The 25,151-nt window shown below is 38.3% G+C and overlaps 2 long non-coding RNA genes across 2 annotated transcripts; one reads left to right on the top strand and one right to left on the bottom strand.

Moving 5' to 3' along the window:
• Positions 1 to 14,798: 14,798 nt before the first annotated feature.
• Positions 14,799 to 17,761, bottom strand: LOC107077844 (uncharacterized). The gene is made up of 3 exons (XR_001478826.2): positions 17,667 to 17,761; positions 17,331 to 17,422; positions 14,799 to 16,727 (listed from the first exon to the last, which is right to left on the bottom strand). It is a non-coding gene; the product is annotated as an uncharacterized lncRNA (long non-coding RNA).
• Positions 17,762 to 19,351: 1,590 nt separating this feature from the next.
• On the top strand, positions 19,352 to 24,600 carry LOC107077845 (uncharacterized). Its single transcript, XR_001478827.2, has 4 exons — positions 19,352 to 19,416; positions 20,669 to 20,700; positions 21,640 to 21,785; positions 23,378 to 24,600. It is a non-coding gene; the product is annotated as an uncharacterized lncRNA (long non-coding RNA).
• The last annotated feature ends 551 nt before the right edge of the window (positions 24,601 to 25,151 follow it).

Consider the following 25,151-nt stretch of genomic DNA (forward strand, 5'->3'; position numbering starts at 1 on the left):
TCTATAGCAACATAAAAAATATAGTACCAATATAAACTGATATATACTGTATATATATAAAACTGATCCCCATGTCAACGTTTTCTGTTCAATGGTTGGCTTTTTTGAGCACACCAATGTGCCAAAGTGGCTTTCAGAAGATGACATGGTGGTCTATTGTGTTTACCCATCTTTCAACATCAATGACTCTTTACTGTCATACTGTAGATGCTATAAGATACTGCTCATTGATGGCCTTGGCTCATGTTGTCAATTACCTGGAGTCACTCATTCAACAGCTCAAAGATGGCACCCATTCGCAACATCCCTGTGGGTGTTAAGAACATTTCCCAAAGCGACAAATTATGTTTTGGACCAATATGTGAGGGCATCTTTTCATTCATGTTCATTATTTTTGGTCTTTGAAATTGAAGTAGGAGCTCAGCACCTGACTTGTCCTTCTCTTGTTGTTATTGCCACCCTGCTGCTGTAGATTCTCTGTCGCTTATTCAGATTTGTTTTACTCACCTATGTAAAGAGGGAGGCACACTGGTTAGCACTGCTGCCTCGCAGAGGTGGGGCTCTGGAATCAATTCCTGGAGTGCTATCTGCGTGGAGTGTGCACGTTCTCCCCTGGTTTGCATGGGTTTCCTCCAGATACTGTTTCCTCTCGCAGTCCAAACACACGCTGGTACAGTAGGTTAATTGGCCCTGGTGTGAATGTGTGCCTGTTCCTATCTGTGTGCCCTGTGATGGACTGGCATCCCAGTCAAGGTGTATCTGACCTGGCACCCATTGCCCTGTACAATGGGTGCCCTGTACTGGATAAGCAGATAAGAAAATAGTGGATGGATGGGTCTCTCCTACACACATCTGTCTCAGTAATCCCTTATTTGGATCTCCTAAAGGGTTCAATCAGTAAAGGCAATTGCCCTGAATGGCTGTTGACATTCATGGCCCAGACACTGTGAGTCTGAGATCTGGCCATGATGCTCGTTGTGCTGGCACACCACTGGCAGATGAACTGGGAGGGAGTGTTGGGACTGGTCAGTCAAGGCGGCTTTGAGGAAACAGGGAATCCTGTAATTTCACAGGGACCTGCAGGCTTTCGTAGCTCTCCTATCAAGCGCTGTGAAGCTGTCAGCATTTCAAAAGGCGACTGGCTCAATGGTTGACAAGGTTGGAGCCGCTTGTTGACCCCTCTTCTTCCTCAACATGCAGTGCAGGAGCTGATTGTTACGGAAGAGTTAATAACCCCTAATTGGATGTGCAGGAAATGAAAGGAATCATGCAAAACAAAAAAAAAGAATAACAGAAAAACTAATAAAATCCATGCCTTGATTGCTGCAGTTTCCACATTTAATTAAGCTGAAATGTAGTTAGAGGTCTGGTAGTTAAAGGGGTGAGTGTGTAGCTTGCTTTGGTCATGCTGTAGTGATGTCTGTCAGGAAAACAAACACCTGAACGTGCAAAGTTTCCATTCCAAACACAAGAGAACCCACAGCTCTCAGAGGTACTGGAGATGAGCTCCATTAATGGGTTTACATGGCAAGAAGAACTAAACCATGGTTGGTGTAAAACTTAACAGCACCTTTCAATTCATCCCTATGTATGTTTCTTGGTATTAAAGCTTTTCAGGGAAGAGCAGCATGAATTCTGATGTGCAGCTCTTAACTGTACTTCAGTTTGAAATAAATTGCAGATCTGCCTGCTGCTGGCAGATCTGTAGAATTGCATCTCCTGGAACTGTGCCTCTCCATCACTGTCCCAAGAACTTGCAACACCTGTGTCCTCTTTTTTTGTTAAAACATTCCCATCGAAAATATTTGATAAGAATTTTATGATTGTTCATAGAGAGCAACATGCTGTTTTAATTTGGCTTAAATGATTTCAGTATTGGTCCAGCTGCTAGACAGTCATTGATTTTCTTCATGGACAGCATATGAGCGTGTGTGTAAGTAATTGTGTTACACGAATATCTTGTTTTGAGCATTGTGTTAATGGGAGCTCCCTACATTGTCACAACCCAGAAGTGGCACAGGCACGGTACTTCTGACAACTTTTATTTTGAAATATTTTGATCTAATGCCTTGGTATACTTATTTTTGTGCAAAGCACAAATCGGAACAAATTGCCAACTTTGGTTCGTATTGATTGTTTTAAACTGTGTTTACATAAACTTCAGAAAATGGGTCAGGGAAGGGAAACATGACACATTTTGGCCTGTTTCAATTTTTTTTTCTGAAAGAAAGCTAAAGGGTCTGGAACTGATTTCACTAAAGAGGAGAATGGGGGGCTCACCTTTTTTATGTCAAACAGCTGGATGAATGAGACAATGTGATTTAACCTCAGAAAACAATAAAACATTCCGAACATCACAAACTGCTTGTAACACGTGGCTGCCTGTCACTTGTACCCCTATAGACTGTTGTTTTTAAAAGGAAGAAACTGCCTTCACAATAGGACCACGGTACATTTAGTGGCTGGACTGTTGAAGAGAGAATATGGGAAGGGGGAAGGGGGAAGAGTTGGTGACTGGGAAACTGTCCCAGGACAGGTGTCCACTTAGTCAGATTGCTGGCTCCAATGCCATGTTGATTTCGGTCAGAGGTTAATGGAAGGATTGTTTCAGCCTGTCCATTCATCTTGCAGGTTCCTTTATGGATTTAGTAAACACTGAAGTTGTCACAGTAGATTAATGCAGAGGGGACCCTAATTGTTCTGTTACAGACCTTAAAAGTGTCTGTAAGCATTTCTTTTTTTTTTTGCTCTCGCTAAAATAAGCCCTTTATCGCTAAAAGGGAGAGAGGCATCTGAGGTTACAGATGCAGTGTGGTTGAGCATTGTTCACTGGTAATGCAGGGTATCTCTGTTTAGGAAGAGCTCTCTAGCTTGTGAAACCAAAATATGTCTGTCTTCTTATCAGCTCAGCTTTCTTGACAGTTTGTTTAATTCACTCCTTTCCTTCCCCCGGTATTTGAAGCTTTGACATGAGGTTGTACTTCACAGTTGAGCCATCAACAGCTGAATAGGAATGAGTCAAGGGTTAGTCACAGACATTTTGTTCTGGAAAAACATTTCCTCCTGGTTGTCTGAAAGTAATAGTAAAGTAGGAAACCAATTGAAAGAGAGAGGGTTATTTTTTATTTATATAAACACAGGTTAAGAAAACCGGAAGGAGCTCCTCTGGATTTCGAAAGACGTGGATCCCATTGTGCTGTTTTGAAAATCAACCCGTTCATTGGTTTCAGTGTCATGAATGTAAAAAGAATGTAAAAAGGCACTGCCGTTAAAGAATGTTTCTTACAGGACGTTTCCAGCAGGCCAGTGTGGACAAGAAAAAATGTCATGGCCTCTTCCTTATAAAACATAGTATATTTTCTCTTATCTGATGCTATAAAGTGTTTGCTTTCTTCTTCTTCTGTGAATTAGAAAAGCTGTCAATACTTGTCTAGTCAGTTGAAGGTTTCAGCTGTCTTGCAATCCAAATTCCTACAGTTTTTGGGCCTCTCTCCCCTTTCTGCTCATCCATTAACTTTTATTCAACATGCACTTGCAACCTTATCTCACTGATTCGAGCATTCCGCTTGCAATTCATCGAGCGTTGTGTGAGTCTGGCTTAGCTGGGTGGGGACCTATGATTCTGCTGGTGTTGACCTGTCTCCCCTGATGGATGAAGGCCAATGTTACAAAAAAGGGAGATCTATCTTCCAGAGAGAAGTGTTTTTAAGAGAGAGGGAGTCAATTGCACAATCAATTAAGGTAAATGTCTAGTTACCAGCAAGATCTCACTTCACATCCTATCTATAGATAGATGTACTTATTATTCTAAATGTCTGTTAATATTATTGCAATTCAAGGAATCAATTGGTCAACCTGTTTTAGCATTCTTTTATGATTTCATACTGTATATCATGTGTGACCAGGAAATTGCATATTGTGCCATGTTTCGTCAGCTAAGATATAAGAATAGGTGTTCGAATCAAATCTAGCCTCCAAGAATTTGTGAGGTGGGAGGACACCAGAGTGCCCAGCAATATGCCACACAAATGTGGGGAGAACATACAAACACCACACAGAACATCCCACATAGAATCATTTGACATTTAATTGATAAGACCACTTTATTGGCCATGTACAATTTCTTGCATTAGGAATTTGTCATACCCCAGTTTGTTCTCCATGAGACACACAGACAGGGAGAAAAGTTTGGGGTCAGAGCCCAGGGTCAGCCATCTATATAGTGCCCCTGGAACAGTTGGGGTTAAGGGGCTTGCTCACCGCCCCGGACCCTAATTGATCAAATTTGGATCAATTCGATCAATTAGAATCAAACCCAGGACCCTACATCTGGGTGGCCATGCCACCATGCTGCTCTGCTAGGTAGATATTTTTTTTAAAAGCTCTCCCATCAAAGTGTGACCTCACATATTCAGTACTTTTAACATATGCAGGTGACATGCTTAATTAAAAACAAAAACTTTATTTTTGGTTGCCAGCATTACCAGCAATCATATTGTTGATTTTTGCAAAAATATTTCAAAAATCACAGGAACGAAATCTTAACTCTTTTGCTAAGAAAAGAAGCAGAACCCTTCCTTCTCAGGTCACTAACTTAAGAACAGCAAACAAAAATTACTTCAGCCTTTACTGGATTAGAGGCATTTTGGCTTCTCTGCTCCATCCACTTCTACAGTCCAGTCATGCTCTTTAATCTCTTTCATCTGTCTGAGGACAGAAGAACCCCAACTGTGGTTCTTGGAGAAAATTTAAAATTGAAAGCAAAAGGCATATGATATTCAATTAACATAATTGAATTTGGATAATTTATTTCCTCCTGAAACCAGTGTCCTGATAAGCAATCTCTTCACTAAACTTTAAAATAATTGATTTTGGGTTTTCATATTTGAAACCACAAACTATTTGCTGTTTTTCTATATTAGAGTCATCCAACCAAGTTAATGATAGCGAAAATACAGTTAATTTAATCTTGTTCTCCTGTGATAGAGGCCTAATCCAGACTTTATACTGCTAAATTGAAAATGTCAAGCTGCAAGATTGTTTGGAAGGCCTCAAATATTCAAATATCAAAGCCGAGTGCTGTCGATGACCTGTCAATAGCTGATGAGTAGGTTAAAAGTATTTCATTGGTTGTTGTAAAGTGGGATTAAAACACATTAGTATCATGAGCTACAAGGAATAGGTGGTATCACTCCTGTTGGTTGGAGCTGCTCCTTCAGAGATCAAAGGTCCCAGGCTCAATTACAGCATCAGTGTGTCTGTGAGGAGTCTGCATGTTGTCTTGTTGTTAGCATTGGTTTTCTTTGGTTTCCTCCTACATCCGAAAGACATGCTTGGTAGATTAGATACTATAGTCTAAATTACAGCAAATTCTATGGTGGTTCTAGCATCTAGTCCAGGGTAGCAGGGGAGAGTTTTTGCAACTTGTGCTGCTGAAATAGGTTAGGGCTTATCATGATTTTCATCAGAATATGTAGTCTAATGCTTACAAATGCTGGGATTTTATAGGTGTTGTAGGTTTAATAGTATTAAACTATTAAAGGTTAATTTAAAACTTTATAGGTATTTTAAATGTATAGGTGTAAATAGTTTAATAGTATTAAACTATTAAAGTACTAAACTATTGATTAGTTTATTTGACAATGTATCTGTCGATTAGGTTGTGAGCAATCCAAGCAATAGAATTATAGAACACTTGAGAAGAACTGCCTTTGAACATACCTGTGATGTCACTTGCGAATGGGTTAGTTTCTCTCAGTGTATTGTAAAGCAAGGGCACTGACCTTTGTGTAGCCCTACTATCTTTAACAAAAAAACATGAACACCAGCTCCATTTTTAACTATGACCCTGACCGGATACTCATGACTTTTGAAAAACTAAACCACAAAACCAAAGCCTTCACAAAATTAGATGCATTGAAGACAAACCATATTGAATTGCTGGTTATGTAACATTTATGATCACAGTGCTCAGATGCCCAGTGTTGTGGTACATGGCCATATCCAAAATTCAATGTTCAGCTTTCATAGGCTTTTTATCAAGCACAGGGACTGTAATGTAATGTGAATGTTCTAAATTATTAATTTTTTCCAAATGATTACAAAAGAGCCAGATGCTTAAAATGCAGTTTAAGTATGAATGTATAAACTCTTAGATGTAGAAAGTACAAAGCTGGTTAATGATCTTCTGTAAGATGTTTTAAATTAACACTACACATTATGTGAAGGTCAATGACCACTTGCCTGCTATCTTCAACGAGCTCTCTGACCTTAACCATGATGATGGATGCTACTATTGCATGTCTGCTATGTGTCACCCTCTGTAATTCCACAGGGAAACGGGATACCTTCGAGGAGTTTTATATAGTTCTGGGTTACCATTGCACGTCCAAGAAACAGAATGTTATTGGACATTTGTTTTTGTTGAATTATACATGTATGTAAGAGAATACTTACAAATGTCACTATGATCCTCTTGTTTTCTGGAATTTAACTTTTATGACTTTATATGAACATATTGCTTTTCTCTGTCCACTGCTATTATATGATGTTTTTGTTCCTATATCTTCAGGGGTATGTATATACTCCTAAACTTAAATATAGAGCAGTTATAGTGCAGGATTTTACAATTGTCCATCCTATAGAAAGATTCTTAGTGAAGAAATGTATAAAGCTCTTCTCTATATCTCAGACACAACATTATGTAATCTATATAATCTTTCATCGTGGTTTGGTTAATTTGACAAATGGAACCAGATAAGGAATTATTTTTTTCTTTATCCAATGCCAGAGCTCATGACAATGACACTTGATTTAGAGATGATGCTACTGCTGCAAGTGTGAAGCATACTGTATAATCTAAAATACTCATTTAAAAATAAACCAGTCAACAATGAATTGCTGATTTGTGCACTGAAAAGTGAAAAAAAGTTAATTACACTTGGCAGAAAATCCATAATGTGTTATTGTTCTGCACAAATGCCTGCCATGTCATTTGTTATTTACTGACACTCTTTGTTACTAGTCGTGGGATTATTTTTCATCATGGTGTTGTACCTTAAGACAGGAAAGTGGGGCAGACTGAAGTTTGCCCATTTGCCCAGGAGTGTACTCAACCACCACCCTTTCTGATTGGGGAAAAAAGAAATTCCTTCATTTCTCCAATTAATAAGACGAGCCCCCCTGTCAAGCTGTCATCAAGCCAGTATGGGGGTGGAGGGGTGGGTGGGTCATTAACGCCTTTGAGGTAAGCAGCCCCCTCCTCACGCCTGACTGTGCAATTGCTTCATTGTCCTCCTTTCACAATGGGCCCTGCCTTTGATCTGTGGGCCAAGAGAAAAAAAGAGACTGAATGATTGTGAGCCTTGTTTTTGAAACAGCACCCTCCCCTTCCCTCTTTATGTTTGACAAATGACACCTTGACCTCCATCTTACGGCATCCCTTTGGAAAGAGGAAAACAGAAAAAGAAAGACAAGGAAAGGAGAGTGGGAATGGGCAAAGCAGAATTTCCAAAAGCAAGTGTGCCATTTCTTCTTTTTAGCCGTATCTGCACAGAATACATTCCTATGTCTGCGCTCCCTATTCCCAATCTCCTGTTTTGCTTCTTCCCAGTCAGGGAGCACATGCACAGGCCACTAGATGGCCAGGAGAGAGCAGGTGTTGGGGAGTTTGAGGTGGGGGGGGGGGGCTGCTCTAGAGCTCAGGGTCTTGGTGAAGCCAGACAGACTGGAGGGATGTTGACAATTTCATGGGTCGCCTGGGACCTGAATAGGCCTTGGCAGTGGACAGTTCTCGGAGTCGTCCCCAGCGTTCCAATTGTTGATTTCCTTTCCTCCCTTTACAAAGATGTAAAAGACTTTGGACTCCAGCTGCCTCTCCCTACCCTCCCCCCGCCTTCCACCCCCCTTCAATACCCAATGGTCTACTGCACAGCAAAAGGCAGAGTGCCGACTTGTATAGTGCATTATTGTCTTCAGAGTGGCAAAGAGCCAGACTTTGACATTACAAAGTTGTAAAACTCTTCGAGGCTTCCATTTTCTGTCTCTTAAATTGGCACACAGTTTAGCGATATAGACAGAAAAAAAAAGTTTTTTGTGCTAGTTAATAGGGAGCGCGAGAGTCAAAGAGTTGTATTTAGAATGCTGAAGTGTTTTAGAAGAATGGAGTGGCTGCACTTTGAAAGGGCATTTGCTCTGGGATTCAGTGCTTAGAACCCCATGGGACACATGAGAAATGTGGTTCAAGTTTTTCAAAGCTCAGTCATCTGTAACTTGAAGTTACAGAAGAGAGGGAGGGAGAGATCTGTCTTTCAGAGGACTTTCAGCGACTGGGCAGTCCTGCAATAAGTGACATTGACAGTCATGGGGATTTTTTTTGACCTGCAACATTCTCTTCTCAGGGCCAGAAGTTTTCTGGTTTCAAAACTTTTACAAACTGCTGTGTGTATCCCCCGCCCCTTTGGTACTGCACACACACAACGTAACAATGTGGTGAAGTAAACAGTTTTATTCAGCTTTAACCTAACATTTTTATTTGTATATTATTCTCTACCATTTTTTTTGTCTTTCACAGATTATACTGTATGTTCCCCGGAATTGCAGTGAAATTTCAGTAAGTGTGAACCAGACCAGGTCATAAAACCATTTCCACAAAAGCAGCTGCAGACAGGAAGCTAATTAGGGCCTTGACAACACCTGGTGAGGGTTGCAGCTGATCCAGTGGCTGGATAGGACAGGCAACTGGAACTGGAAAGCCTGGCGAAACCGTGTTGAACATTAGCGGAACATGCAAGCTCCACGCAAACAGGCAGCCGAGGCCAGAATCACACATCGAAGCTACAACACCGCAGCACCAACTGGCACAGCACCGAACAACAGTGTTGCCTGACCTTTGGCTTTTCAGAGCCAGTTTTTTTTTTCTTATTAGGCATGAGAAAGACCTTTTTTGTTGTTTTTCCGTTCAAGACTTGCAGACCTTGAAATCATGTGCTGTAGTCCCTTTACTTCATTAAGGACATATGCACAGTAAGGGACAAGCATGTGACTCAGCTTTTCAGGTTTCTAAAAGGTGTTTCCATTAAAATGTGGAACAATAAAGGTGCTCCAGGCAATCAGTTACCAACATTGTTTAAAGTGAGTCAGCAGATAGGCTTGTTGTTCTGAAGTGACGTCCTCCATGGATTCCAGACATAATCACCAGATTCATTTAGTCATTATCAAATGATACTCTTGGAGACATCATTTTTTTGGTGGGACATCTTGATTAACCAATTTGGTAACTTCCTTCCAGTATAAGATCTTACTTCTCCTTTTTCAGGTATAGCCCAGACCTTTGCTTGCTTTATTAAGGTAGTGATGTATGTTCCTTATGGCTCATTGCCTGATTGATGGTTGTATTGTCGTGCCTCTCAGCCATTTACAGTAACTGCTGACAGATACTGTAATGCTTTGCTCATTAAAAGTAGTGACTCTTCCTGCCACATTATTCAAGAATAATAAGGTGAAGTCTGGAATTTCCAGAACAGGTGTCAGTGTAAAAAAATACGAGATGTGTTTGAATAATAGCTTCAGGAAGAGAATAATTTCAAAATACATATATTAATATTGAGTAATGATTATATCACCATGAAAATCATATCATAATATTTACCTTCAGTAAGTATTAGAGGCAGAAATGCAATTACATTTAAATTTAATTTTGTTAGTACAATTAGTTTTTAAGTGACACCTGGAATAACATTTCATGGTTTTGAAACATTTCCTATTTTGAACGTTTTATATATTTTACTAATTTATTTTTTAGGTAATGGAATCAGAAATTCAATATTCAAAAAATTAATATAATCAGAGGAGTAGGGGGTAATTGTGCTCTGAAAACCATATTATACTGGGGTTTTTACTCAAATAATGCATATTTAATGAAAGAAAACAGTTAAACAGGCACAACCTGGCTACATGATGTTTAACAGGGAAATCAAATCCTTGGCTCATTTCCTTCCTGAACTTCCTGTTACTGTCACCTTTGGCTGGGTCAGTATTGCAGTGCTGCTGAGTCATATGAGTGAGTGAGTGTGAGTACATCACCATGTGATTCTGATCAAATTCGTCATGGACAGAAAGCAAAACCAAACCCGCGCTGGTTTTCTTCCTGTGAACTGATTCAAACTGCCGTGGATCTCTAAGACTTTGCAGCTTCTCCAAATGAATGCAAGGCCATTGGGCTTGTCATGTGATGGTAAGACATCCCTGAAACATTTTGATTTTTTGGCATTGTTTGTAACTTCAATGGGCCTTTCACTTTTTAGCCCAGTGATCCCTGACCAGATTCCTTCTATCTGGCTAAACAAACAGCCCAAATGTTCGTTACATTTTAATAAGCTTTTCACTGACCTGACTGGTTTCATTAATTAAATATGCATTATTTGAGTAAAAACCCGAGTTTAATATGATTTTCAGAGCACAATTACCCCCTGCTCCTCTGATTTTATTTTTTTGAATATTGAATTTCTGATTCCATTACATAAAAAAATAAATTAGTAAGATATATACTAATTTGCATTCCCTGGATCTCCTACGAACACCCCTCAGACTTGTATGCCTTGGACCATGCCTCCCCGAGCACTGGCACACCTTGGACATGCCCCCCTGTACCTCTTCCAGCCCCTTCCAGTCCTTTTTTCCCCGTGTTTCTCACTCCCCTCCAGATTATGCCATCTACATAGGGTCCTAAAAGACGCTTCGTGACAATTGGATTGACGGAAACACAGCTACTGGAGTGGGAAGGTTGTGAATACAGCATTAGTGGATTCATGTAGCTGCATGTAGTGTTCTGTCGTGACAGGTAGAGATAGAAGAGAGGGAATACCACAAGGATCTGTAATAGGAGCACTGCTCTTCCCAATTAACAATTATCAATGATAAACTGCTATAGTTTTTAAATATAAATATATAAATAACTTTTCAGATTTTCCTAAACAAAGATTATAAAACAATATAGAAGCTGCAAAAGAAAACCAAAATTCAGAACTGGGAATTCACCTGGCAGATGGCATTAAATATAGATAACTACTTGCAGGTAGCAAAAACATACTAAAAATATGAAATTAAAAACATTAAGCTTGAAGAGACTACTTTTCTGAATATACAGTAGAGATACTGTATATACTGGGATGTACTTTCCATCATCCTGGCAATGTGGTGAAACAATAAAAAGGCAAACAGAATGTTAGGATATTTTTTTAAATTTGTAGATATCAAATCAAGGAATAGTTTGTTTTAGATGTCTTTTAATATGTTATGTACAGTTTTAGTTACCAAGCTACAGTACAAGAAACTAATGCTGTTCTGGGATGAGTTCAGAGAAGATCCACCAGACACATTATTGCACTTACAGTAATGTATTAATTCGAGAGACTCAAATAATTCCATCTTCTTAGTCTTAAACAAAGAACACTACAAGAGAACCCAACTGAATCATATAAAACCTCAGAGACATTGACAAAGTCAATTCTATGGACTTCTTCGGAGTCAACAGTAAAACATAAACCAGATAACACAAGTGGAAACCATATGGAAGAACATTTAAAAAGGAAGCACTTTTTACTGAGGATTCTGAGAGTATGGAGCAAGCCACCCAGTCATGTGGATTATGTTTTCCTGGCATCATTTAAGAAATAGTTGGTTGAAATCCTTGGGTTTATTATTTACTGAAAGAAATTAGCTTTGTGTGGGTTGAATGGCTTTCTCTCATTTGTCACTGCTCTTCTGTTTAAATATATCTGAGACGCATTTTGCAAATGCAGTGAACATTCCCTTCATTTAACCCTGTGAAAGGATGAACAATATTTTAAAGCTTGTCTGTATTTTCTTTGCATTATAGGAATGCATATTTGTGGCTATGGGTAAGGAAATTAGTTACTCTATCTAATATCTATCCATTCATTTTTTACCATTTCTTTTGAAATTTGAAATGTGGAGGATCTGAATATGATATGAATAGCTTTGAGAAATGACGTACGGAATGACTATGATTTAAAACACCTGGGACAAACATGGCTTGGTTGTCATCATCCCTCAAGAATTTCAGTTAGTAACTTCCATTTGTAATGAATTGCTACAGCTCCAGTATGTTTCTAAATATTTAGCTCTCTAATGAAGCACAGTATAATTTGTCCAACAGAGACATGTGAAATCCTAGAATTTTTTGTCCTTTTTTAAAATCAGTCAGGTCATGGTTTCTGGGTACTGTACTTTTCTCATCTTGATTTTTTTGGAGAATGGCAAGTTGAGCGCATGATTTGACCTGGCCATCTTCCAGGTGAACTGTGCCTGTTCAGTGTAGTCAGGGAGCTGTCAGACATCAGCAACAGGGAACATAGTGTGTTTGCCAGTAAAATCACAAGGGCGGGATTTTGGTCCCTCTACTGTCACCAGAAATTATTATTTTTCAAAAAGGTTAACTCAGAAAGACACTAGCTATTCTGGTTGGCTTTTCAAACTTGATTCATCTAAAACAAACATGTACCATTTCGCCTTGCAGCATGAAGACTTAAGCTAGTGTTCCACTGTTTTCTTTAAATAGCCTTGCCTAGGTATTATGACATGACTCATCTTTCTGTAATGGGATCATTTATCATCTACAGAGTATGTGGTTGTTTTCTTTAAGTTTTTTTTCACCCCTTTTGAAACAACATCCTCAATTCAAGATTGTGGGGGGCTGTCAATTCTTACTGTGATCTTCTAGAATTGTGAAGTGATTCTGCAGTGAGAAGTTTCAATATCATTTGTTTGAAAGGTGTTTAGTTCGAAAGGAAGCCGGTGACAGAAAAAAGTTTTGTTTACCTTTCCCTTGTTGTTTCTAATCTGCATCTACAAATGTTTATATCCACAGCTACAGGTTTAACACTTCATATGCATTTTCTTCTGTCCTGTAAATATACTTCAAAATTCTATGACAAGAAAGTTGAAAACAATACATCGAAGAAGTAGGTATTATAATGCTTAAAGTCTGATGAGGGTTGCAGTATTTGGTTAATTTAAGAAGTTTCTCCCAAGAAACAAAACACTCATGGATTCTCAATTGTTTTTGGTGGCCATGGCCTCTTCAAACCTCATTATAATAAAGCACAAGTACCATTGTTATTCTCAATGCATTGTACAGGTGGAGGATCTTAATGCAAGTGATGGAAAAACCATAGAACCAATTAATGCCTTTTACTGGTTTGTGCTGGACAGTATGAAATGGAAATCTTATCCTGCTCGTTAGGAATGTTGTGGAGGGAGGGTGCACTCTGTTTTGGAGTTGAGCTGATAGATGTCTGGAGGGAGGGCAGGAGGGAGGGGATGTTGTTGAAGAGCATGGTGTTTCCGCTGTTGTCTCTGAGCGCTGTCATTCTTCCAGCGCCTTCAGCCAGAGCCACCTGCATGTTTTATGGTCCCAATCAAAACACGGATCGGAGGGATGGAGGACCATCTGGTTTCGTCGTGGAAAATGTGATTCTCGGGGCTTGTGAAACGCCAAGCACATTCCTGCAGGGGCCGGGGATGAATTACCGGCCACAACATGACGACAAGCTCTGCTGCAGCTTCGACTTGTCAGGTTTTATGAGCCAAGATGGGGTTTTTTTACAAGCCAGGGAGGAATATCTTCCTCCTCTGGGTTCCGTGAAGCTGTTAATGAGAAGAGTCCTTAAACAGCCTCTGAGAGAGTGGTTTGCCAATACAAAGCGAAGCATGAGAAATCATATTTTGCCTTATGAAATCACATTTGGCAAAACCTTCATTTAATTTTACATGTGCAATTGTGCCATGAATCAAACCACAAAAAACACATATTTGGTGTACTTAAGTTTGCCATTTTCAGTGTGTTTCTGACTTGAAATTTACATTATTAAATCATATCTGTATCTTGATCAGGTCATGGATGTCTGAGAACAATAACATTTCAATTATTTTTTTTAGTGGTACTGTACATTGTCTGAAAAGAAAGCTGTCCAGAAAACTGTGTACTGAATACTGTCATGGGAACATAGGTTTTTTAAGACACTTAATACTTTCTAATCTCTTCTAAAAAACAGTCACAAACTGCAAAAAAATGGATGTTTATGTGTTTTGGTTAGATCGTATTTAAATTGTGACCAGGTGATAATTACCCAGTTATTAACAATACGAAGCAATGAAAAACTCCAAGAGTTGAAGCTGTACTGGAAAAAAAAAACATAAAAAAACTAAGATTGTTCTTGCTTTATAATTGTTTGTTTTGACTATTTATAATGAGATATTTTGAAGCATGTAGTTTTGGTAGGAATTGATGATATATTAGACGGGATTACTCATAATGCACATATTATTAGAGAAAGGAGTAAGGTTTGCCAAGATCACTTCCGAAAACCTTTCAGCTTTCCAGTATGTTTATGTAAAAATGTCCTTTTCAAAATGTAACGGAAGCCTAAGAAACTCCATCTCTGCATCTGGGATGAGCCAGAAATGCACAACCTCCTGCTCTGAAGCAACCATATTTAATGCCCAACAAAGCAGCAGTAAAGACATTCTAAAGTACACTTACTTTATCTGTAATGATCAACAGTGTTTTCAATAATAATAATCTGAGCACTGATGTACAGTATGCATGATTAATACAAAGAAATGCTACATACTACATGAAAATGTTATTTTCTAACTTACTAATGTCATTAATTATTGCAAAATATTGCAAGCCCCTTTTTGTCAGATGTATGAAAGTGTATTCTTTTGTATTATAACTCAGTGGTTATAAAACAAATTATAACCCTATGGCAAATACATAGATACTTTATTGATCCCGTGAGGGAAATTGCTGTGCAACAGCAGCTTAACACAGTCAACACAGCAACAGTGTAACGAAATGATACAATAATACAAGAATACAATACATACAATCCAATCAGTGAGAAGTGCACTAAGTGGAGTTGCTCACAGTCCAGAATATGATGATGATGTTATCCGGTCAGTCGGATCCGACTCTCGGCAATTCCGGGCATTAGGACCCACGTGGACCACAGAGTGAGCACCCCCTGCTGGCCCCACTAACACCACTTCCAGCAGCAACCTTAGTTTTTCCCAGGAGGTCTCCCATCAAGGTACTGACCAGGCTCACACCTGCTTAGCTTCAGTGGGTAGCCAGTTGTGAGTTGCAGGGTGATATGGCTGCCAGCACATAATGGCACGTACTGTACAGTTGTAGGTAAGGGAAGATTCTCCTCATTCACCTATTTCTTCCTCAACATCTTCTTTTCTTTCAGGAAAACATGGGATTCCATATCACTATGACAGTGATAATCTCTTTCTCCTCTGTATTTTCACTTTGTTTATTTAAAGCACTTCAAAAACCGAAAAGTAATTTACATAGTGTGAAACAGAATGGATTAAGTTCTCCCATGTGTTTTTGTTCACTGTGAATTCATCATGTAGTCGTGTGATTTATTGGGATTGATTTTTAATAATATGGTTCAATCCTCTTTGTTACTGAAACAAAATATGTTCTATCTACTTACAAACTTTAATTTACAGGCTGAGTACAACATGTACTGTAGGTAACTAGGGTAAATTTAGTCATGTAATTTGGACTTTATTTTAAATTAAAACAGAAAATGTTGTCTGTTGCTTTTGAAGCAGTGATGAGATCTCTGTTTATTTTAATGTATTCGTGAACTGTTAACAGCCAAATTGATACATTTTATATACGGTTTCCTCATGTAGATTACCTGTCTGAGTGCTACAGTATGTTCCAATGTAAAATATTCATGATGAATGTAATTTTCATTGAAAAGATAACTTTGTGCAGTTATTGCAGTCCAGGCAGTTGTTATGATTTCAGACACCTGTAAATCTAAAAGAAGATACTGTTTATACTATTATGGTTTATCTAGTGGTTTTCTATTTTTCTTTAAAAAAAGGGACTGCGGTTTGAGTTTTGGAAGACACAGTACAAAAAGATCATTATTATGATTACATTTTGGCAGTTAGTATTCAATTAATCCATTCTATAAGGTCTGCTGCATTGAAGAAGAAGAGGAAGTTATCTATAAATTTTCTGGGCTAGCCACAAATGTTACTGGGAAAGAGGTTCAATGTTTACTTCTTCAGTGAATTATATTTAATTCCTCAGTCATATTCTGCAAGTCATTAATTTAGGGATTCCTGTTTCAGTGTTTTAAGGCAGATGTGTTGCAATAAGAAGCATGTAGAAAGAAACGTTTCTGTCATTTCTATGTGAATGAGTCAGTCTTTGAAAAAAAAATGTATAAATGTTTATGGAACTTTGCGTTTTAGAAGTGGGGTGTGTATCCTAAACTTCCAGTTATTTCATTTCCTCCTATGATGTGCTCTGACTCATTCAGTTTTTGTGTGTTCTGGCAATAAATATTTTCAAGCTACTGTCACACTGAGTCTCTTGAAATTCCTCACCACCTTTTTCCCTCAGTTCTCTTAGGACAGGTTACAAGCTGAGAAGAGCCCGGATTGACTCACCAATCTAAAATGGTTTTTAGTAGATTATCAGTCCCGTCCCGCCATTTCTTAAAGCAAGATTCAGTTACAAAAACAGAAAATCCATCAATCCATTTTCTAATTGCTTTTTCACAACACAGGTTCTGGGAGAGCCGAGACACTCATACCGCACTCAAACCAGGTTTTGTGTGGGCCAATTTTCTCCAGAAGCCAATTAACCCACCAGTACTGTATATCTCGGCCTGTGAAAGGAAACACAGGGAGAACATATTTACTTCACACAGAGAGCACCACAGTAATTGTCCTTGGTCCAAGCCCTGCAAACCTGTAATGCTAACCACTGTGTCACTGTGCTGCTAAAGAAAATGCCTCTACTCCTAATTTCCAATTATGTACACTGTGTCTTGCTTCATTGCTAGGTTTTATACCTACAATAATTGCACAGCGCCTTTCACAAGTATTGGGACAGCACATTCAAAACTGTTACTTTTTGTTTTACAGTCAAGCAATTTGTATTTATGATCATGAGATCAGTATGAATGGTATGTACAGTGCAATATACTTTTTAATTTGGGGTAATTCCATGCACACGTTTATTCAAATATTGTATGTATTCATTGGATTTTTTATGGAATTTGCGCATTGAAATTAATTAAACTAATGTTCTGCACTAACACAAAGTTTGTGGGTTCAAATCCCAGGTGGGCTACAGTTATTGTACCCTTTGACATATATCTGTTTACAAAACAACATTGAAAATGATACGTAGTATCCTGGTGGCTGTCTAACTAAGCCAGTGTGAAGTGTATTCTTAGCCACTTGTGATTTTGTGCTGCTTTCTTTACCATTAATCTGAGTATCACATTTGCCTTGTTCTTCTTTTGTGTCTCTTATTGCTTCTTGGTCCAGACCTGAGAGGCTGATGCCCACAGGTTTCCTAAGATGAAACAGGAAAAGGAATGTGCACAAAACATGCATACATGAAAAGCACACTCAGGAATGGATTAATAACCAACAATAATAGACATGAAAAAAAATGCAAGGCCTTTCATGCACGAACAATTTTTGTATGTAATTTAAAACCAACCTGTATACATTCTGAAATTACATATCAAACTTTAAAATATGAAAATAATCTATATTTATACCATACAGTATACTGTATAATAGGAAGTACTGACCTGCAGCTAAATCTTAATGGTGCTTTGTTTGCAGTATTTAACAGAAAAGGAAGCGAAGTGGCAGAGAAAATGAGACTGTGCAATCCTAGTGTTACTTATTGCCAACTCCTTCCAGTGACGCACACATAAACACGTTGTGAGTTGTATCAGATATTCAGCTCAGTTGTTATTCTGGTATTTTAAACTTCCTTTTTTCTGAAGGGCTGGTAATTGGCTGAGCCTGACATTCCTACACATGTACTGTACTGCCAATGTGCAGACAGGTGGTGACTAATGTACTTGATTTGAGCCTCAAAGTAAACAAGGTTAATGTTAAACAGTTGTTTGATTGGTCCTTGCCTTCACCTGTCTTTTTGCCCTTATGTACTGTACGAGTAATGAGGTCTAGTACAAGACAGCAGTTTATAGTTGGAGGCTGGCAAAAATCTCCAAGACTCTCTTTCTATGGGTTGATTGCTAACTGGATGTTTCTTTTAGGTCCTGCACTTACAAAACAGACAATTCTGTTGCCATTTTTCTGAAAGTGTACTGTGATACTATTTCAGAGCAATTTTAAATACATCTTCTCTTATCCCAAAATGTCCTGGTGTACACTGAGCTCTATGGCTACTCTACACAACCTTAACTTGCTGTTACATGACAATAAAGCAGATATGTATAAAGCCCCTGCAGATATGTACTGTAAGATTTGTTCCAGAAAAAACTGGAAAGCATGTTATCCTGGTAGTCTTAACATGTTTCTCTGCCTCTCTCCTGAAAAAAATCAACTCCTCAAAAGGGCATCAGACTTTCTTATAAATCTGACACACGTTCAACAAGGGAATCATCTCTTCATACTGTAGGTGCAAAAACTTAACTTGCTGTGCTGATGATCTTAAACAGCTTGTACATCTAAAAACACATTAATCAAATATGAACTGTACAGCCAAAACACAAATCCAAAGCATATTAATTGAAGTCAAGTGCAAGTCTAATTAGCAAAGAATACAAGAGGTGACTATTTTCATAATGACCTGTAGGTGTTTGAATTCACCTGTCTACCTTTTTCTGTATCAGTGAGCGCATAGCAACCAAATAAGAATTATGGGTCAAATAGTCTCTAGGCATTTTGTTAACTTTTTATATTATTTTCCTTGTTTGTGGTGAGGGTACATCAGACTTTGGACCCCCAGGACAACAGAGATCTTGCCCTTCATCATTCTGCGAACAGAACTTCACAGTGGGCCTAGCAAAAAATGTGTATTTTTCATAACCAAGACACAATCCAACACACTGAATCTGAAACTTCTTGGGAGGTAATCAATACTAAGTTATACTAAATAAACAGGAGAAATGTAACAAAAGGTTGATTTGATTGAATTTTCTCATTCCTTCACGTTTTACTAGCAAAAATAAAAATGAAGACAAAACATCTGAGATCTTCACAGAATTCCTGCGCTCTGTAGTGCTAGTATAGACTGTGTTATTGTTAGTGATGAAAAACAGTATTACTCTCACCATGATCAGGCATGAACTCTTTTGTCTGTGAGCTGTTTGGCCTTCTTTAGAGAAACCTAACCTGCTTGGGCAGTGCTTTCACGTGTGACAGAGGACCACAGCCATTGTAATGCTTTTTCACGCTTGGACAACCACAGGGAAATAGCTGCAGAAACTGGATTCCTCTTCCATTGTTTTCTAGGCTACAGGTGAAATAAAGATTGAACATGCATTGCAATACACCTGGAGACAAAGTGGCTGCTGACAGGTTATGGTGAGTGTTCCCTAAAAGGCCACATCCTTAGATTCTGTCTTCTGTTTAAGAAACATGTGTCATGTCAGCTTGGATAGGATACTGTAGAATTTAGAGAAATGTAAAACTGTGGCAGCTGTGCTTATGTCGGTTGGTGGCTGCTGACTATACTTGCATGCACATAAAGTTTTATTATTTCACCGTGTTAGAGCATGGTTTTCCAAATGGGGTTGTATGGACCTCAAGGGTCCACAAAGGATAGCTGAGGATGTCCCAGGAAAAGCCAGACAGCTCAGCCCCTTAAATATGAAAATTAAATCAAAATCAAAACAACACCCACCCCCTAATACTGCACTTATTAATGGAAATTCTTGTGTTTATTTAGTATACTGTATCTCTGGAAAAAAAACAAAACAGCTTTTTATATTTTTCACACCAATTTATTTTTATGTCTACGAACGTAAGAAAACCTATAGGCTGTCATTGACACTGAGTCATCTTGTTCCTTTGATTGCAAGCAAAATGATTTATTATTGCTTAAATTCTTGTAGGAAGTTTTGTGAAAGAAGTTTCATCATTTTCACTGAAAGGTTTATACTTGACTGAACCAGACATTCCTTACAGTACAGTGCATGTGAAACAATACAAATTTAAATAATAATAATTGCTTACACATATAGCTCTTTTCTGGACACTCCACTCAGATAATGAGGACTCCCCTCCATCACCACCAATGTGCAACCCCCATTTGGATGATGCGATGGCAGCCATATTGTACCAGTACTCTCACCACACACCAGCTATCTGGGGAGGAGAACAGAGTAATGAAGCCAATTCATAGATGGGGATTATTAGCAGACTAAGATTGGTAAGGGCCAATGGGAAATTTGGCCGGGAAGCTGGGGTTACACTCCTACTCTTTTCAAGAAACACCCTGGGATTATTAATGACCACAGAAAGTCAGGACCTCGGTTTTACATCTCATCCGAAGGACGGCGCCTGTTTTAGAGTATAGTGTCCCTGTCACTATACTGGGGCATTAGGAACCACATGGACTGCAGGGTGAGCGCCCCCTGCTGGCCCCACTAACACCTCTTCCAGCAGCAACCTTAGTTTTTCCCAGGAGGTCTCCCATCCAGGTACTGACCAGGCTCACATTTGTTTAACTTCAGTGTGTTGCCAGTTTTGAGTTGCAGGGTGATATGGCTGCTGGCTTAAAATAAGTTTAAATTACAATTGTTAAAAGATTAAATATTTTCTTTTATTATTTTAGGGAATCACACATGATGACACTGTTCCTAAGTGGTGAGTGCCCTGTTTATATACTGTACTTTTTACACATTTTAAAGAATCAATATCTATAAGTACATGTACTAAAACACAACAAAATAATTAACTTCATTTAATTGAGGTTTTTGCATTTAACTCCTTCGATGTACAGACTGAAACTTTAGGAGTAATAAGAATATGATGGGCAACGTTTGACATCATAAAAAACATTATGTTTTGTCTTGGAGGTCATACGAGCATGCTATCATCTATGTTGATTCCTCCTGTACTTAAAACAAAATATTTGTGTTGTGGTTCTTGCCTTGAAATTACAAGATTGTTCCATTTCCTTTGAAATATATTCTGCAGTGCTATCCTGTGATATTCACTGCTATTTGAAAAATGATTCTCCTTTTACAACTAGGTGTTTTTTTCTTTCTTCTGATCTGGAGATATGTGGAACTAAGCAGGGGAAAACCCAGAGATTATACTTATGTGCATTACTTTGCCTCTAGTGAAGGCATTGTCTGATTTCTGCTAAGGTATTCCTTAATGTCTTACACTAGGAAATTATTTTGGCTTGGTTTCAACTCTTGATTTTACGGGAATATAATGTGTCTTACAGCATGTGCCTTGTGCCTACAGATCAGGCATGTTCTGTGTTGAGTTGTCAATGCTGTCTCAAATACTGGCCTGTGAAATTCAGTACACGACAGTCTGAACCCCTCACAAAGAGCAAGGAACCCTATAAAGTTATTTTTCTGAAAAGCTGGTGCATAATTGAAACAGCTCTCAGGAAGAGAGCTCTTTGGAGGCCCTCTTAAAGATATTTGAATTTGCATTGCGCCCTTTGTCCATGCTTACACAGTTTCCTTGAATTCATTAAGTTTTTTGTGTTAAGATTCACATAGTGTTTACTGTGCTTTATTGTACCACAATAATGTAAATAAGCAAATAAACTTCTGTACATTCCAGCTTCTTCAAAAACAGACTTATTGAAGAATTTATGTGCAAGGATACACTTCAGTCCTCGACACATCAGATCTGGTGGTAGCCATGATTTTGTAACTATGGCAGATTCTTGAAAATGGCAAAAGGGACGTTTGCACACTGACCTTCATGTGAGTAAGTCTGCCACAATAATTGTATTCCAAGTCCATGGACTACAGAGTTGACTATTCTACACCATGGTGTTAGTCGGTTTCAGTATTTGATATCTCTAAAGTCACAGGATTATATTTACAGTATATCAATATTCACGAGGTCTTCAAAAACTCTCTCCTCAGCACTGGAACTCAGTGCACATACTTGGAGACAAAAAGGATATTTTACAGCCCCATGTGGAATATGCAGCCATTCTTATCCAAATACAGTACACTTCCAACCCTGATTATCTTGTTTCTACGCATTTCAATTTTTAGAAATGTCTTATTAAAGAGAAAGAAAAAAATAGCAACTGGTATAAAACTGATTATGAATCAATCTTCAGAGACTAGTAGGGGAGGGCTGCTTTGATTTCCTGTCAAACCATTATTTTCGAGAATGACTGATGGAGTGTCAGCAGTGGTAAGCCACTGGACATTAAGCAATGAAAGGGTTGTGGTAAGGTTAAGGGTTAATGATGGTAAACTTCAGTGTTTTACGGTTTGGCTAAGTGTTTTCATGAGGAAGTTATGAGGTGGAGCATTTCCTAATAGCACTGGGATGAGAGTTTTTTTCAGTGTGCTGCAAATGCCATTAACACTATAGATAAATGTCAGCAGAACAGTGCCTGTTGTCTCTTGCCGATTGAATTACATCTTCATAATGAGCAAGCACTCCACCTGCTGTTTCTACATGGACATTTCAGGGAAAGATTAATCCCTGGAGTTAATGGAACCATGAACGCTTGATTTATCATATCCATCTATATACACAACACTGCACTCTCACAGAAGAAAATTATTGCCTTAAAGTCAGATTTTAAAAAGTGCCATAGCCAGGAGGATGATTCTTTCAGTGTAATAATATTAGTGTGGAAATCTTCTAATTACCATTACTAATCAACAGGTCAGCTTTGCTACAGTATCTATCAGTTTTTGTAATTAGAGTATGGCAGTGAGCAGAGCCTCTTTTCTGTTCACCTGTTGCACATGAAATGAAGATCATTTAAAACATTGGAAGAGCATACTATTAAAATGCAATAAAATGTTGTTGCTTTAAGAATACTAGTCCTGGCAAGCTCATGTAAAAACCAAATGGTATATAGGCTAAGGAACTGCACAAAGAGAAAATCATTTTTAATGTCTGAACCACTCCCCCTTACCTGTCAGGTGTTGAGTGACACCAGGTAGGGATCATTCAGGCTATCTGCCAGATTTATTTATGAGGTTATTGTTTGTTTTGTCATTGCTTTGAATTTCCTTTCTGAACAGGCAAAAAGTCTGCTAGTTAAAACTACATATTCACTTTTCAATGGATTCAATGTTGAAAAAACAACTATTGATTTCTCTACCCTGGACATGTGCATCCTAAGCAAATAAAATAATAAATAAACAGCAAGTGACAGAGTAGCAAAGACAACAATAAATGTAAACTCAGCTTGCTGCATCTTCTTAAAGAATCTGGTTTGTAAACCCAATTTTTGTAAAAAAAAGCCAGGTTGAAATGCTTTCAATTTATTTTCTATAGTTGTGTCTCTTTGTGCGGAATATCCTAAATGGCTATATTGTAGGAGTTTCCTGTGACTTTGGCTGAGTCTGTCGATGTGAAGCTGGAGGTTTTCCATGGACAGATGGAAGCAAGGCGTGACTCTGCGTCCTTCTCCCCAGCGAGCCGGTGTCCGGGCACACGAAGAAAGCAGGCTTGTGCTCTTTGCTTAAAGAAGCGCTGACTTGTTCTCCAGTCCTTTGCCTTGCTGTTTATTCAGCTGTTCCTCCTCTCCTGGGTGGCTGTAGACTCAAAGCTCCCTCTCATCTCCTAGCCACCGGCCATGGCCAAAGAACCCTTTGCTGCCCATGGGGTCATGCCCTCCGACCTTTGCCCTTTGGTTATTTGTTCTAAGTTATCATGAAAGAGCTATTTTGTTCTGCCTCCATTCCCTCTAAGCCAGGCTTACCTAATGTCATCAATGTCATTGATCTGCACAAAATTAGCTGATGAAGGTTCATAAAATTAGAGTACATACTTTTTTGTGTGTGGGGGGATAATTTGTCTGAGAAAAATAAGTTCTGTAAGAAGAGTTGGAGAGCTTTTTAAACTATAAACTGACCCAATTGCGTTGAAGAGAATCTGTTTTCCATGCAACATTAGGTCAGATTAATCACATAAAATGTATAGAGATGTATTGATTGATGGGTTCTGAAAAGTCTATTCAGCCCTTACCTCTTTGGTAGAGCTCTCATTTATAGTATCTTCATTCTTAACCTTGTTCATTCGAGACCTCAAATTGTTTGATAACATTCTAACAAACTTGCAAAGAATACTGATAGCAGGCTATAGAAAAGCAATTCTTGGAAATACAGTTTACAAACATAGAGTGTAGTAGTATTATAAATCCTAATGCTGGGAGTTTTTTCCTGTATCATGGTTAGGGACTTCACAGACACAAAGCAACACTTTCAGCTAAAAATTGGCTTTAACAGATATATAAATAAAAATGTTTCACTCTAAAATACAATTTTGGAAAATGAACTAATTCCCAAGGTAATTCCCAACTAGAGCATGAAAAAAACTGTCCTGTATGCAGTTAGCACACAGTTTCCTAAGAATTATGACAATCTTCATCCTTTCATGAAGTGCAAAATCATGTGTAGAACATCACATGGTACAGTATAACACTATTTTGCAAAACATTTTGTCACTGGCTCAATTTTGTCATCAGTGTTGTTTGATGCTGTAAATGGAATAAATGGGTGCCAAAGTTGTATAGAAAAAAGAAATAATAATTTGTAAAAATAAAACAAAGGTCTCTTTAGTCTTTGTGGATTTCAGAATTGTTTTCATTGTTTGTGTTCTAGCAATGACCCTGGACAATTAGTAAACACTTTTATGTAGTGTGCAAAACTTGAAAAACTTTGAGATTCCTGTGTGGTCATAATCATCCAAAAAAACATAGGTATGTTGTGCCAGATTTGCTCTATTATAAACACAGTGTTACAGTGAAACATGCTATTTTGTAAGGCTTGTATTATTTTAATTAGAGGATACATTGTCTTAGTTTATGAAGGAGATCAAGACACGTAGGGCAGCACTATTCAAAGTAAGCACATAACTTTGATTAATTATATACAAATAAAGGAGACCTCCTGCAGGGTAGCAAGATAGAGTCAAGGCATTTTTAGAAGCAAACCTCCAAACACATGCGTTATTGGAAAAAATCCTCACAAGATGCTTCTTCAAGCCATAGATCTACAAAAGCTGAAGATAATGCATAAACTTTTTGCAAATTTCGTTCTTCACGGGGCTAACACCCAAAGCATTGTGGAAATTGGGGTAGTATGAAGTTT

Source organism: Lepisosteus oculatus, chromosome 8 (genome assembly GCF_040954835.1).
Source record: "Lepisosteus oculatus isolate fLepOcu1 chromosome 8, fLepOcu1.hap2, whole genome shotgun sequence".
NCBI lineage: Eukaryota > Metazoa > Chordata > Actinopteri > Semionotiformes > Lepisosteidae > Lepisosteus > Lepisosteus oculatus.